Below are 16,972 nucleotides of genomic sequence, written 5' to 3'. Positions count from 1 at the left end.
AGATTCCATCATGTTTCAGAGTGAGATTCCGTCATGTTTTACGGTGAGATTTCATCCTGTTTCACGGTGATGTTCCATCATGTTTCACAGTGAGATTGCTGCATGTTTCACTGTGAGATTCCATCATTTTCTCAGTGAGATTCCATCATGTTTCACAGTGAAACTCCATCAGGTTTCACAGTGAGATTCCATCATGTTTCAAGTTGAGATTCCATCATGTTTCCAGTTGAGATTCCATCATGGTTCACGGTGAGATTCCATCATGTTTCAGAGTGAGATTCCGTCATGGTTGTTTGTGAGATTTCATCACGTTTCACAGTGAAACTCCATCATGTTTCACAGTGAGATTCCATCACATTTCTCAGTGAGATTCCATCTTGTTTCACAATGACAATCCATCATGTTTCACAGTGAGATTCCATCATGTTTCACAGTGATATTCCATTATGTGTCAAGGTGAGTTTCCAACATGTTTCATAGTGAGATTCCATCACGTTTCACTTTGAGATTCCATCATGTTTCACTGTGAGATTCCATCATGTTTCACGGTGATGTTCCATCATGTTTCACAGTGAGATTGCTGCATGTTTCACAGTGAGATTCCATCATGTTTCAGAGTGAGATTCCGTCATTGTTCACGGTGATGTTCCATCATGTTTCACAGTGAGATTGCTGCATGTTTCACAGTGAGATTCCATCATTTTCTCAGTGAGATTCCATCAGGTTTCACTGTGAAACTCCATCATTTTTCTCAGTAAGATTCCATCAAGTTTCACAGTGAAACTCCATCATGTTTCACATTGAGATTCCATCATGTTTTGCAGTGCTATTCCATCATGTTTCAAGTTGAGGTTCCATCAGGTTTCACAATGAGATTCCGTCATGTTTCAAGGTGAGATTCCATCATGTTTCACAGTGAGATTCTATTGAGTTCACTGTGAGATTCCATCAGGTTTCACAATGAGATTCCATCATGTTTCACAGTGAGATTCCATCATGTTTCGCAGTGATGTTCCATCATGTTTCACCGTCAGACTTCATCATGTTTCACGGTGAGATTCCATTATGTTTCACAGTGAGATTCCGTCATCCTTCACTGTGAGCTGCCATCGTGTTTCACTGTGATGTTCCATCATGTTTCACAGTGAAAATCCATCATGTTTCTCAGTGAGATTCCATCATGTTTCATAGTGAGATTCCGTCATGCTTCACGTTGATGTTCCGTCATGTTTCACAGTGAGATTGCTGCATATTTCATAGTGAGAATTCATCATTTTCTCAGTGAGATTCCATCATGTTTCACAGTGAAACTCCATCATGTTTCACTTTGAGATTCCATCATGTTTCGCAGTGATATTCCATCATGTTTCAAGTTGTGGTTCCATCAGGTTTCACTGTGAGATTCCATCATGTTTCAAGGTGAGATTCCATCATGTTTCACAGAGAGATTTCATTATGATCACAGTGAGATTCCATTAGGTTTCACTGTGAGATTCCGTCATGTTTCACAGTGAGATTTTATCATGGTCCATGGTGATGTTCAATCATGTTTCACAGTGCGATTGCATCATGTTTCACAGTGATATTCCATCATGTTTCAATGTGAGATTCCATCATCTTCCACAGTGAGATTACATCATGGTTCATGGTGAGATTCCATCATGTTTCACAGTGAGATTTCATTATGTTTCACAGTGAGATTCCATCAGGTTTCACTGTGAGATTCCATCATGTTTCAAGGTGAGATTCCATCATGTTTCACAGTGAGAATCTATCTTCTTCACTGTGAGATTCCAACAGGTTTCACAGTGAGATTTCAGCATGTTTCACATTGAGATTCCATCATGTTTCGCAGTGATATTCCATCATGTTTCAGAGCGAGATTCCATCATGGTTCATGGTGAGACTTCATCATGTTTCACCGTGAGGTTCCATCATGTATCAAGGTGAGATTCCATCAGGTTTCAATGTGAAACTCTATCATTTTTCTCAGTGAGATTCCATCAAGTTTCACAGTGAAACTCCATCATATTTCACAGTGAGATTCCATTATGTTTCGCAGTGAAATTACATCATGTTTCAAGTTGAGATTCCATCAGGTTTCACAGTGAGATTCCGTCATGTTTCAAGGTGAGATTCCATCATGTTTCACAGTGAGATTCTATTGTGTTCACTGTGAGATTCCATCATGTTTCACAGTGAGATTCCATCATGTTTCACAGTGATGTTCCATCATGTTTCAGAGCGAGATTCCATCATGGTTCATGGTGAGATGTCACGGGATCCATTACTTCTTCATGAAAAGACTCGATTCCTCTGTGGAATTTTACCTGATTATATTATATTGTATAAGATTAAGATTAACTGCAATGATGCTATTAATTCGTTAGTGTCATGGGATCCGTCTACTTCTTCATGAAAAGACTCGATTCCTCTCTGGAATTTTACCTGATTATATTATATTGTAGCAACAATGATGCTATTAACTCTGTATTGTATTTTAGCCTAGAAACAATTAAGTATAACTATGACTACGTGGCAGCTGCTCTTTACCAGCTACTTATCAGCTACTTATTGTTTTCTCAGCTAATTAAGTGTTTAACGCGACCTTTAAACAATGCTGACCGAGGCACAGTTTGAGATTTCAGTTCTTTAAACAAATGATGTAATTGCTTAACTTAGACTGTAAAGGATAAAAAGCAGAGCTAAAACAGACAGAACTCACTCTTGTCTTGAAACACAGACAATGAGTCACCCAACCATCTCGGCTTAACTGCAGATCCACTGAACCACCAGGCTTGCAGAAAAGACACATTTGTGCAAAATATAGACCGATCGGATGAAACATACGGACGGCTAAGAGCTTGCTGAAATACGCCTGCCTAAAAGATTCTCGGTTGAGGCACTGCATTCTAGCCTGAAAAAGATACAATCTGAACCAACTAGCTGAAACACGCTAGTCTAAGAAGATCCCATTTGGGACACTCCGGTATTAAGCTCTGCTTTTATCCTAGGTATCTTTTAAGAACATTCAAAAAGGCTGTAACGATTGTGATTAACTGAAAACATCTGATTGTGAGTATTCAACTTATTATAGTGATAAATTTCTATTATATTTTACACCACACACTTCGTATTCGCCGAACCTTTATTTGATAAGATATGTTTACCTTTGTGTTGGTATGTTAAGTCTAGAACTTAGCTGAGAAGGCATTAGGATTGACTTAAAGTGAATCCCTCTCACTCCTAGGTGAAAGGATAAACTGAAGGGACCTAGAGACCTGCGATAAACCCAGCCGAGTTTGTAGCTATCAGGACCATACAGTCAATGGGGACCACTGGTAAACTTGACAGGTAACGGCCTCAGGTATATGCCCGAGGTACTGTAGTTTAATCCGGTAGTAACCCATACCTATTGAGGATATCCACCTGAATAACATAACAATTGGCGCCCAACGTGGGGCTCGAGAGATTGCACTATCTTGAACTTCACGGCGTAAATATTATCTTTGTCACCAAATAAACTCCTTCTGTAGGGATATAGCGAATAGTACAAAAAAAAATAAAAGCCCCTCAAAAAGAAAAAGAAAATGGCCAATATACCTGCCTATTATTTTAGAAATGATTGGGCAGAAATAGTCGCAGCAGGAAACGACAATATAGTCTCCCCACCTAACCTAAGAGGTCAGGAGGTAAGACTGAGGGCAGATGAGTCAGTCCTAGAAGGACTAAACAGACTCAATGGAGAACCTATAGCAGCAAGACTCCGATACAGGTTCAGAATAGAATATGTAGATGGAACTCACCATCACTATGATGGATTTATACCAGCAGATGGAACTGGAAACCCCCGAGAACCGGCCCACCAGCATACCGCTGGCTTTCTACCAGCTCAACATACGGTAACAGTAATTAGAAGAGAAACAGACCTAAGGGGAAGAGAAGTACCGCTAGTACCAGGCATGTCAGAACATGCCTGGGCAGAAGATATAGCTCAGCAAATTATAGTGGCAGCAGACAGAGTGCTCCAAATACCCCAACTAAATAGAATAGCAGCACAAGTCCTAGTGGCGCAACATGCTGTAGAAAAAGCCCGATGGCTAATCAATAATCCCAGGCCCGGACAAGCCGGACAAGCACCACAACCGGTAGCAGCCCGCCGTGTGTACGGTGATCCCTCACTGAAGAATTTTAAAATCTGCTTCCTAGACTTTCCCTCAGATGACAGAGCAGCAATAAAATATATAATTCAACATTTCGAAAAACTAAAAGCCTTCTTGGAAGGACTAACCCCCCAAGAAAATTCAGATTTATTTAAAGCCCTGGATTGTCCTGCTTTAGATCAGGAACCGCACACCACCATAAATCTAATTACCATACTCCATGAAGCCCACAACCGGGTATATGGAACCCAAAGAGCAGAAGCAGCCAACAAGATATTCAAAACACTCCTGGAATCAGGGAGAACAATGCTCCAGGTAGCACAATCCACTGAAGATCTAGGAATAAACTATGTCCAAGTCAGGTCGCAATTATTCAGACAATTCCAGAACGAAGGCCATGCAAACAGGCTCAGGGAAGCCACAAACAGAGCACTAGGACAGGGACAAAACCCATGGCAAGTATTCAGACAAGAATTAATCAATTTAGGAGAAGTCCTCAATCTATCCCTAGATAGAATAGGAAAACAAAATCCCCACGGACCTCAACCAGAAGCCAAGGAAAGGAAATCAGGAAAACCTAAATCAGAAACCCAGAAATCCAAGGCGCAAGGTCGCCAACAAAACCAAAGAAAACCATGGACATACCGACCCCAATATGAACCATTGGTTCAGGTAGTGGAAAAAGTCCAACCCAGAAACCAGGGACCTCCCCGACAGCAGCTACCTCCTAGACCAATTCCAGGAGTAAGCTCAAACTATTTAGGGAGAAACCCCATTCCGAATTATCAAGACCCAAGAGCTAGAGGGGGATACCAACCTCCACTACAGCCAGCCCAGCAACCACAACAACCTAGGGAATATAGGCCACCCCAACAAAATTTTAGACCTAGGCCTCCAAATGGACAAGTTCATCAAGAACGATACAACCTGAGACCCAGAAACAGTCAGGGACAAGCAATAACCTCTGGATCAGCCAGAGTGCAAGCACAAGGGGACGAAAGGAATACAGAAGGGCAAAGAATCCACCAGACAGGGATGGTGAGAAAACCCAGACAGACAGCAGCAGAACCATGCTACCCTCAAGAACAAGGGAAAATAGAGGGGTATAAACCCCACAGACAGCAATGGCTCACAATAATGCTAGACACAGGGGCAGAAATGTCATTAATGGACAAAAGTTTGGCAGAAAAACTAAACATACCAAAAGTAGGAACAGAACCTTATCAGGGCATAGGAGCACCTGTAAAATGGGCAGATGTAGGAAAAATCAAATTAATCCTAAAAAATGGAAAACAAATAGAGACTAAAGCTCTAATTATAGAAGGTCTAAAAGACCAGGGAGAACCAGTAATATTAGGATGGGAAGACATTAAAGGACACAAACTACTAGAACAAACAGAAGACAAAAGAACAGAAGACTTAAAAGAAATTTTAGATAAAGAAAGCAACCCCAAAATCAGAGCAAAAATAAAACACCTAGTGCAAACTCACTGGGAAATCTGGCAAAAAGACTCATACCATTGCGGTAATCTAAACATTGATCCCACTCCCACAGGAATGGGACACTTCAAAATCAAAAAGAAGTATGGCATCAACAAACCAGAGATAGCTAGGGAAATCCAAAAAGTCATAGAAAGACTTGAGGAACAGGGAGTCCTAATAGAAAAAGGATCCCCATACAATACATCCATAATTGGAATACCAAAGCCTGATAAGCCAGGAAAGTACAGACTTGTCTGTGACTACCGAGACTTGAATTCAGGATCAGTGCCCTTCTCGTCATACTTTAAAGGAGCTCAGACTACATTGAATACCTTAAGAAGGGAGAAATATAAAACTACCCTAGACTTATCAAATGGATTTTGGAGTCATCCAATCCCAAAAGAAGAATGGCCATATACAGCCATAACAGACACCCTAGGGAGACAATTAGTTTGGACCAGACTCCCTCAGGGATACCTAAACAGCCCAGTAATATTTTCTGCAGAAGTCAGAAAAACAGTACAAAACTTAGCTCCGCCAGGACAAATAGAATGCTATGTAGATGATATTTATATCACTCATGGTGACCTAGAAGAACATTTTGCCTGCCTACATAGAATAATGGAACACCTGTACCATAAGGAATATATAATTGGACTAGCAAAATCCCAGATCGCCGGAGAAAAGGTAAAATACTTAGGAGTGGAACTAACCAATGAAGGGAAAGGACTAACTGAAGGATACAGTGAAAAAATAGCTGATATTCAACCTCCTACCAAAATTAAAGAATTACAAGCAATATTAGGCCTATGTAACTATGCCAGAGACTTTGTCCCAGGATATGCAGAAATATCTAAACCCCTGTACAAAAAACTAACCGAGAAAGTATTCTCATGGACTGAAGAAGATCAAAATAACCTAAATGAACTAATCAACCAATTAAATAAAGCAGAAAACATGGGAAAGCATGAACCAGGGAAAGACATTACACTAGAAGTAATTATAGGGCAAGAAAGTGCCACCGTAAGAGTAACCAGTCAAGGACAGAACAAACCCTTCCAATATATCTCTTTAAACTTTACAGAAACAGAGAGGAAATACCCAAAAATAGAAAAAACATGGGTAGCCATAACTAGAGCAGTGGAACCCATCAGAAAAATCCAAGGGGAAGGAAAGATAATAATCCTCACGGAATTGGCAGAATTACAATCCAAACAACAAAAAATAGAAAGGAGCCAAAGGGTCCACTCGGCCAGGTATGAAAAATGGGATATCCTACTAGCTGACCCCACTATAGAAATACGGCCCCTTACAGGAAAAACAGATACTTGGTGGACACCGAAATATAAACTAGCCGCTACTGAAGAAAAAACTGAATTCAACCCAGATATGTACATCTATACAGATGGTAGTGCCCAAAGAGGCCTGGATAAACAAGGTAAAGAAGAAAAATTAACAGGAATAGGAATAGTAATCGGTACAAAACTAAACAATGAGTTCCAAGAAGAAAAGGTCTTAGAAATAAAAGGACCACTGGGAGGTTCAACCCAGAAAACAGAAGTAAAGGCGTTAGAATTAGCCTTAAAAGAAGCAAGCCAATTTCCTGCAGAACTCCAAATTCTCGTTTGTATAGATAGCTTTTATGCCAGTAGAGGCTATAACGAGGAACTAGATAAATGGAGTGAAAAAGGATTCCATGATTGTAGGAATCACCCCATACAATATAGACAAATATGGGAAGAAATAGCTAGATTAAAAGAAAACCTCCCAAATGTAAAAGTAATACATGTCAGAGGACACCAGAAAGAAGGTGAACACAAAAAAGGAAATGATCTAGCTGACCGAGCAGCCAAAGCCGCAAGTTTGGGAAAAGAATATAAAATAAGAGTAATAACTAGGCAAATGAAAAAAGAGAATCAGGACAAAGAATTGGAAGACTTACTTCAGGGCAAGGAAGTAAAAGGATACCCTAAAAATCAGGACTACTGGGAAGAATCTGATGGGGTAGTCAAAACCAAATTTAAAGATCAAACCACAGAACAGGCTAAGATAATACCCCCTAGGAAAGGGAGAAGAGAACTTATCAAGACGGCCCACGAAGGCTTAGGGGCCGTGCATCTAGGAATAAAAACCACTCGGTCACACCTAAAGCAGAAATACTGGTGGCCTGGGATGAATGCAGAAGTTAAAAGATATTGTAATGAATGCAAAACTTGCCTAAAATATAATATCAAGGGAGGAACTAAAAAAGAACCGAAAATTATTCGGTCACAAAATATGGAGCCCGGGCATAAATGGATAATGGATTTTATCGGCCCATTGCCGACCTCTCACGGGAAAAAGCCATTTAAAAGACCGAATAAATATTGCCTAGTATGTATTGATGAATGTACCGGATTCACCACCCTGATCCCAACAAAGAGTTGTAGGACACAAGATGTTATAGAAGCTAGTGAGTTGATTCTGGTTGCTAACGGGCCTCCCAGAGTAATTCATACAGACCAAGGACCTGGCTTTAAAAACCAGGACTTTAACATGTGGTGTACCGCTCATGGGATACAGCTTGAGTTTAGCACACCTTACCATCCTGAATCGGCAGGAAAGGTAGAACGGAGAAACCAAGATGTCAAACTAGCCTTGGCAAAATTATTGTGCACTCGCGGTGGTAGTTGGAGTCAATGGTTGAAGGAGGTGCAGCTGGCCATCAATAACACACCCATAGATCTCTTAGGAGCAGAGAACCATATAACTCCGCACTATTTGAGATATGGAGTACAAATGAATACAGAAAATAAGCCTGAAATAGAAACCCAAACTAAACTTAAAAAAGAATGGATAGATCTCCTAAAAACTAAAAAAGAAGAATTAAGACAACAAAGGGAACAGAAAATTCAAGAAGACAGAAAATTTTGGCAACCTAAAGTAGGAGATTGGGTACAAGAGAAAAAACAAAATAAATCAGGAAGAGCCTTTAAAGCCCGCTATCATTTGCCTCAACAGATAATCCAAGTAGGAAATAGGACAGTGACAGTCGGGAAGGAAGGTAAGGAAAGGACTTTATCTGTAGATAATATAAGACCAGTTAACAAAGACTAAGAACATGGCAGATTGGATGGCTGTATATTTAGGAGAAGAAGAGAAACACAGGGAACAAATGGAGGGATTTTTAACCTCCAAGAGAGATGTAAACAGCAGAAATGAAAAAAATTGGAAACAAATATTTAAAGGAAAAAAAAACAAAAACAGAACAATATGGAGTTAGGACAATTAGGGAAAGGCAAAAGGATACCAAAAGTAAAGAAACCCTCCTAAACTTAAATTAAAAAAACCAAGAAAGAAGAGACTAAGGCGATTAAACAAAAGAAACTCACGGCAGAACACTGCTCTAAGTGTAATATAGTTCAACACACCCTACTATTTATAGTATTAGCCTTTCTAACTATAGGATGGATACTTCAGGCAGTAATAAAGCGCAGCCTGGAATGTAACACAAGTAATAACCCCGACAGCAACAGTAACTCGACAAATTCAGCAGGAATGCCTCTAATAATAGGAGGATTAACCCTATCTAACATGGCCCTAGAAATGTTAGGACTAATTACGATAAATGTTGCGCAAGCTCGAAAATATGAAAATTGGACAGATCCAAGACCCTCAGCAGAAATGATAGGAGAAGAAATTATAGGACACACATACACCTTAGACATAATAGTCTTAAAACAGGAGCTTGGGAATGAAAATCAAGAACAAGATCAAAGAATAGATAATCTTATACAAAATTGGATAGACGAATTACTATCTTATAGTATACAAAATGTTACAAAAAATGAAGAAACCTCAGAGAGAGATAGATGGCTCTACTGTTTATACAAAACGTATAACCGTTCAGACTATCAGAGTCCAGGATCGAAAAACCACTATAACTGCTCCTATCCAAATATTGGCAACCCCCTAAATAATAAGAACACTCACCAACCGATAATACTATATGCAAACTCTACTTGGCACTACCAAGAAGGAGGTGACCAAGGACAAAGATGGAATGCCACAGGTGACACGGATCAGGTTTACCTCACCCTACTAGGACAAGATGATTCGCAAGTTCAAGGATTATGAACTTATTACCTTAAGAAAATGTTTAAAGAAAACGAAACACTGATAATATGCGATCCTACCATCTTTAACCAATCCAAGTCCAGAGAAGAAATAGGAGAATTACTAAAGAAACCAGTAAACTTTACGAAGTTATTCAGACAAGATATTGATGTCTGGAACCACTTTGCCTTAGGGTATGAAGCAGAATTATCCTTACCGAAAGAGACCCAAGGGAAAGAATGGGAAGATGTAAACCACAAGAGACAAACAAATGAATCCTGTTACTATTATTATAAAAATAACACCCATATAATTGGATGCACCGATAAAGCCACACAATGTTATAGTCCATCAGGATACAATACCGCTCTCCTCCAAAACTGCCCAAATGATAATAGAGCAAAAAGAAATGAAACCCATGGACCATGGTCCTGCAAAATTCCCAACTCAGGAAAAGTAGTATATATAGAACACGGTAGATTTAAATGTGGATACACTTATGAAGTTCCTTAGGATAATTACTATGAAAATAATACCAAAAAGTATAACACTGAGGCAGAAAACCCAGATGGAAATCAAACATCTAAATGGAAATCAGTATATCAAGACTGGGAAAAATTAAAATACTTCCTAAAAGACCCACAAAGACAGGGAACTGAAATAAAAGTAGAAAATACAACTCTGTACTGCTACCATTGGGGCAGGATGTACTGCTACAAAACAAAGCAGAATGCCACCTTTTGGGAACAATCTTCTCCTGATAGATGGCTGGTGATAACCACAAATCAAAAAAGCAGTAACAGCAACAATAATGATAATAATAATAATAATAGACAACAACAGGCAGAAGCATATATTAAGGATTTATTCAAAAATCAGAAAATACAATGGGAAAACTCAAAAAACCTAATAATAGAGGTGATAACAATCAAAAAAGACCAAGCCTGGCGAATTGCCTTTAATGACCTTAGAAATCAATTAAATGTAATAACTAGACGATGGTTGCATAACACCGTAAGAACAGAAAACAGGAAAATAGCTGATTTAACCTCAAGGGTATACATATCCCACGTGGAAAACAAAGATCAGCAACTAAAGATCTCACTAGTAGAGATCAAATCCATTCTCACAAACGAAAATTACGAAACTAAAATAAAACAACCAATTTGGCAAAGCCTAAAAAATGGGTGGCTGAAAAAGGAAAAATGTATTCAAATTAACAATCAGCCTCAACTGATCGAATTCTCTAATTTAATCCTATTAAAACCCTGTGATAATAACACGGTTCAATATGTTAAAAAAGATTGCCAGATAGAGTACTTACCATCTGGAAATACCTGGCTAACAAACCAGTCAGGAGAATTTAATGTTACGACAGGACATGTCGGATGTAATGGCAAAATTGTGAGACAAAACAGAGAAACTTATAAGAACCCGGCAGAAAAAATTAATCTAAAAATAGAAAAACCCAAACCTGACCTAGAACATTTAGAAAGAACGCTAACCATCTATTCAGAAAAGCAATGGATGGAGATAACCTTCTCGGGCCCAACGGATGACGAGAAGCTAAAGACCCTCCAGAACCTAATATCAAAAGAAAGGAAGGCTGACCAAAAAACTCTACAGGAAGAGATAAAAATATGGGTAGAAGAATCAAGAAAAAATTGGTATGATAACTTGCATATTAATGCATGGACTATGTCAGTATTACAAACTACTGCAAACATTTGGGTGCAAATCTATGATTGGATTTATTGGATTCTAACATGGCTTGGCCTAGAACAATATACACCGCTCTTAGTGGGACTTATCCTACTCTGGGTGTTTGTGGTCGTAATTTGGCCATTTCTCAAGCCATTAATCAAGGGATTGATTCCAGAACGAAAATAAACCACATTCTGCTTCCTCGAATGGCAAGCATGGATGAAACCACAACCAAATACCAAGAAGTCCTAGACTTCCTGGGAAAACAAAACCAAGACTTACTTGGGACTCTGAACTATTGTGAAGAAACGGGAATTTCTCGAACCAATGTGGTATTTTCTCCCACATGAAAGAACAATTTAGCCCTGTAGTCATGCCCGTAAGTCTATGAGACGCCTACTGCCACCACCTACCCATTATAGGAGGAAACATTCTGATAGGACTCCAGCTCCTTTGGGGCTTGGTAGAATATAAATGGGTCCATTTGACCCTAGGTATAGGACTAATTCTCACAATTATGATTGGCTTTGAATTTAAACGAAGAAAATTTGGAATTACTAAGGGAGAATGGGGATCGTTTTTAACACTGATCTCCTCAACCATAATCATATCTTCTAATTACGAACCAGAATGGGCCATTTATTGTGCTACCATTCACTTGATTCTAAAAACATTAATTGTCTGTCATTCGGTCTTAACACAGACCTCGAACCAGGATAAACCTTCGTTTGTCCAAACCAAAAACCAAACCAAACCTTTGAAACGCAGACGCGACCCGTCTCTGGGTGACGCTAAACCAGAAAAACAAAATAAGTCCAAGCAGCTACCACCTTGGAAGAAACCAAAACCACAGAAAACCTGCGTACCAAAATGGAACCAAAAACTTACATTACTGGAACTCAACAAACCCTCTGCATCTATGCGAAAAAAAACAACCTCAATATTCCGTTATCAATATCCAAAAATTAAAGAATGGGTAACTAGAAAGAAGGAAACCAACACCACACGGAATACGGATGGTGGACTGAGCCAAGAACAGTTCTAAAAGAACACAACATTGGACAATGTTTAAAATGTAATGGACGTAAAAAGGCACAGAGACTAATATGCACATTTTGCTCAATGCTATTCGGAGAATTGAATATGAACATATTACTTTCTGTGTGCAAACCAACGAAGATGTTGCCAGACCCAGATTTGATCAAAGGGGAACGCATTCGACAAACACCCCTTTCAAAAGAATATATGGTACAGTATGACCGTAGAAGAGGCCATAACCTGGCTGAACACTTAATGATACTCTCCAAAGGAAAATATACCTTTGTGGAATATCTGAACTATGTTGCAAAACTACAAAAGCGGAATGAAGAAAACCTAACTGACCTAAACATGCTCCGATCCAACATAAAACAAGACGTGTTTAATTACGTAACCAGAGAAGCCAACAGACCGTTACCTCATCCACAAATCGATATGATAACCAAATGGTCAAAATGGACATGGTCACCTAAAGCCATAGACACGGTGGTAACTTATACATCACCGACCCATGATTGGAAATGGACGGAAAGATAATATAAGAACCCACCTGGATACAATGACTGCCTCCTGAGGGAACTCCGGAGACAACACAAAATATCCCGGTACATGGCATGCGAAAGAGACCGCAAACAGGACCTCAAAGACTACCATGGGTATGAAATGAGGATTCTGAATGAAAGACCAAAACGGATGGTCCAACAAACTTCATGGTACAGTTGGAAACACGATGGCTGTCAAGGCCCCGAACCAAAACCAACATGGAAACCAGAGGTCCGGCTCTTTGACCACCAACATGATTGGAAACGAAATCCACTGATGAAATTCGTCGGAACCTCAACAACTGAATCTGATCATGAAACCCGCCATGGGAAGTCTGACTCAGAATGATTTCGCATAATTAAATGAAATGTATGCGTTGATTTAATGTTGCCTTTTCCGCTTTACTCACAATAGCTCTCATAATAAGAGCGTCAACTGCAACAAACTACACCGCTGATGAATAAAGTGAAGATAACAATAATGGAGCGCAGAAAAACGAAAAATTCCTGATACATGCTGCTATTGGTACAACAATCATTGTAGAACTCTGTTCAGCTATCATTTAAACTTTTTAAAGACACATGGGGAAATCTCGCTTTTCAAGAGGGGGATGTCACGGGATCCATTACTTCTTCATGAAAAGACTCGATTCCTCTGTGGAATTTTACCTGATTATATTATATTGTATAAGATTAAGATTAACTACAATGATGCTATTAACTCGTTAGTGTCATGGGATCCGTCTACTTCTTCATGAAAAGACTCGATTCCTCTCTGGAATTTTACCTGATTATATTATATTGTAGCAACAATGATGCTATTAACTCTGTATTGTATTTTAGCCTAGCAACAATTAAGTATAATTATGACTACGTGGCAGCTGCTCTTTACCAGCTACCTATCAGCTACTTATTGTTTTCTCAGCTAATTAAGTGTTTAACGCGACCTTTAAACAATGCTGACCGAGGCACAGTTTGAGATTCCAGTTCTTTAAACAAATGATGTAATTGCTTAACTTAGACTGTAAAGGATAAAAAGCAGAGCTAAAACAGACAGAACTCACTCTTGTCTTGAAACACAGACAATGAGTCACCCAACCATCTCGGCTTAACTGCAGATCCACTGAACCACCAGGCTTGCAGAAAAGACACATTTGTGCAAAATATAGACCGATCGGATGAAACATACGGACGGCTAAGAGCTTGCTGAAATACGCCTGCCTAAAAGATTCTCGGTTGAGGCACTGCATTCTAGCCTGAAAAAGATACAATCTGAACCAACTAGCTGAAACACGCTAGTCTAAGAAGATCCCATTTGGGACACTCCGGTATTAAGCTCTGCTTTTATCCTAGGTATCTTTTAAGAACATTCAAAAAGGCTGTAACGATTGTGATTAACTGAAAACATCTGATTGTGAGTATTCAACTTATTATAGTGATAAATTTCTATTATATTTTACACCACACACTTCGTATTCGCCGAACCTTTATTTGATAAGATATGTTTACCTTTGTGTTGGTATGTTAAGTCTAGAACTTAGCTGAGAAGGCATTAGGATTGACTTAAAGTGAATCCCTCTCACTCCTAGGTGAAAGGATAAACTGAAGGGACCTAGAGACCTGCGATAAACCCAGCCGAGTTTGTAGCTATCAGGACCATACAGTCAATGGGGACCACTGGTAAACTTGACAGGTAACGGCCTCAGGTATATGCCCGAGGTACTGTAGTTTAATCCGGTAGTAACCCATACCTATTGAGGATATCCACCTGAATAACATAACAATTGGCGCCCAACGTGGGGCTCGAGAGATTGCACTATCTTGAACTTCACGGCGTAAATATTATCTTTGTCACCAAATAAACTCCTTCTGTAGGGATATAGCGAATAGTACAAAAAAAAATAAAAGCCCCTCAAAAAGAAAAAGAAAATGGCCAATATACCTGCCTATTATTTTAGAAATGATTGGGCAGAAATAGTCGCAGCAGGAAACGACAATATAGTCTCCCCACCTAACCTAAGAGGTCAGGAGGTAAGACTGAGGGCAGATGAGTCAGTCCTAGAAGGACTAAACAGACTCAATGGAGAACCTATAGCAGCAAGACTCCGATACAGGTTCAGAATAGAATATGTAGATGGAACTCACCATCACTATGATGGATTTATACCAGCAGATGGAACTGGAAACCCCCGAGAACCGGCCCACCAGCATACCGCTGGCTTTCTACCAGCTCAACATACGGTAACAGTAATTAGAAGAGAAACAGACCTAAGGGGAAGAGAAGTACCGCTAGTACCAGGCATGTCAGAACATGCCTGGGCAGAAGATATAGCTCAGCAAATTTTAGTGGCAGCAGACAGAGTGCTCCAAATACCCCAACTAAATAGAGTAGCAGCACAAGTCCTAGTGGCGCAACATGCTGTAGAAAAAGCCCGATGGCTAATCAATAATCCCAGGCCCGGACAAGCCGGACAAGCACCACAACCGGTAGCAGCCCGCCGTGTGTACGGTGATCCCTCACTGAAGAATTTTAAAATCTGCTTCCTAGACTTTCCCTCAGATGACAGAGCAGCAATAAAATATATAATTCAACATTTCGAAAAACTAAAAGCCTTCTTGGAAGGACTAACCCCCCAAGAAAATTCAGATTTATTTAAAGCCCTGGATTGTCCTGCTTTAGATCAGGAACCGCACACCACCATAAATCTAATCACCATACTCCATGAAGCCCACAACCGGGTATATGGAACCCAAAGAGCAGAAGCAGCCAACAAGATATTCAAAACACTCCTGGAATCAGGGAGAACAATGCTCCAGGTAGCACAATCCACTGAAGATCTAGGAATAAACTATGTCCAAGTCAGGTTGCAATTATTCAGACAATTCCAGAACGAAGGCCATGCAAACAGGCTCAGGGAAGCCACAAACAGAGCACTAGGACAGGGACAAAACCCATGGCAAGTATTCAGACAAGAATTAATCAATTTAGGAGAAGTCCTCAATCTATCCCTAGATAGAATAGGAAAACAAAATCCCCACGGACCTCAACCAGAAGCCAAGGAAAGGAAATCAGGAAAACCTAAATCAGAAACCCAGAAATCCAAGGCGCAAGGTCGCCAACAAAACCAAAGAAAACCATGGACATACCGACCCCAATATGAACCATTGGTTCAGGTAGTGGAAAAAGTCCAACCCAGAAACCAGGGACCTCCCCGACAGCAGCTACCTCCTAGACCAATTCCAGGAGTAAGCTCAAACTATTTAGGGAGAAACCCCATTCCGAATTATCAAGACCCAAGAGCTAGAGGGGGATACCAACCCCCACTACAGCCAGCCCAGCAACCACAACAACCTAGGGAATATAGGCCACCCCAACAAAATTTTAGACCTAGGCCTCCAAATGGACAAGTTCATCAAGAACGATACAACCTGAGACCCAGAAACAGTCAGGGACAAGCAATAACCTCTGGATCAGCCAGAGTGCAAGCACAAGGGGACGAAAGGAATACAGAAGGGCAAAGAATCCACCAGACAGGGATGGTGAGAAAACCCAGACAGACAGCAGCAGAACCATGCTACCCTCAAGAACAAGGGAAAATAGAGGGGTATAAACCCCACAGACAGCAATGGCTCACAATAATGCTAGACACAGGGGCAGAAATGTCATTAATGGACAAAAGTTTGGCAGAAAAACTAAACATACCAAAAGTAGGAACAGAACCTTATCAGGGCATAGGAGCACCTGTAAAATGGGCAGATGTAGGAAAAATCAAATTAATCCTAAAAAATGGAAAACAAATAGAGACTAAAGCTCTAATTATAGAAGGTCTAAAAGACCAGGGAGAACCAGTAATATTAGGATGGGAAGACATTAAAGGACACAAACTACTAGAACAAACAGAAGACAAAAGAACAGAAGACTTAAAAGAAATTTTAGATAAAGAAAGC

This window comes from Hemiscyllium ocellatum, chromosome 23 (genome assembly GCF_020745735.1).
Source record: "Hemiscyllium ocellatum isolate sHemOce1 chromosome 23, sHemOce1.pat.X.cur, whole genome shotgun sequence".
NCBI classification, from domain to species: domain Eukaryota; kingdom Metazoa; phylum Chordata; class Chondrichthyes; order Orectolobiformes; family Hemiscylliidae; genus Hemiscyllium; species Hemiscyllium ocellatum.
This window is presented reverse-complemented; position numbering follows the sequence as displayed.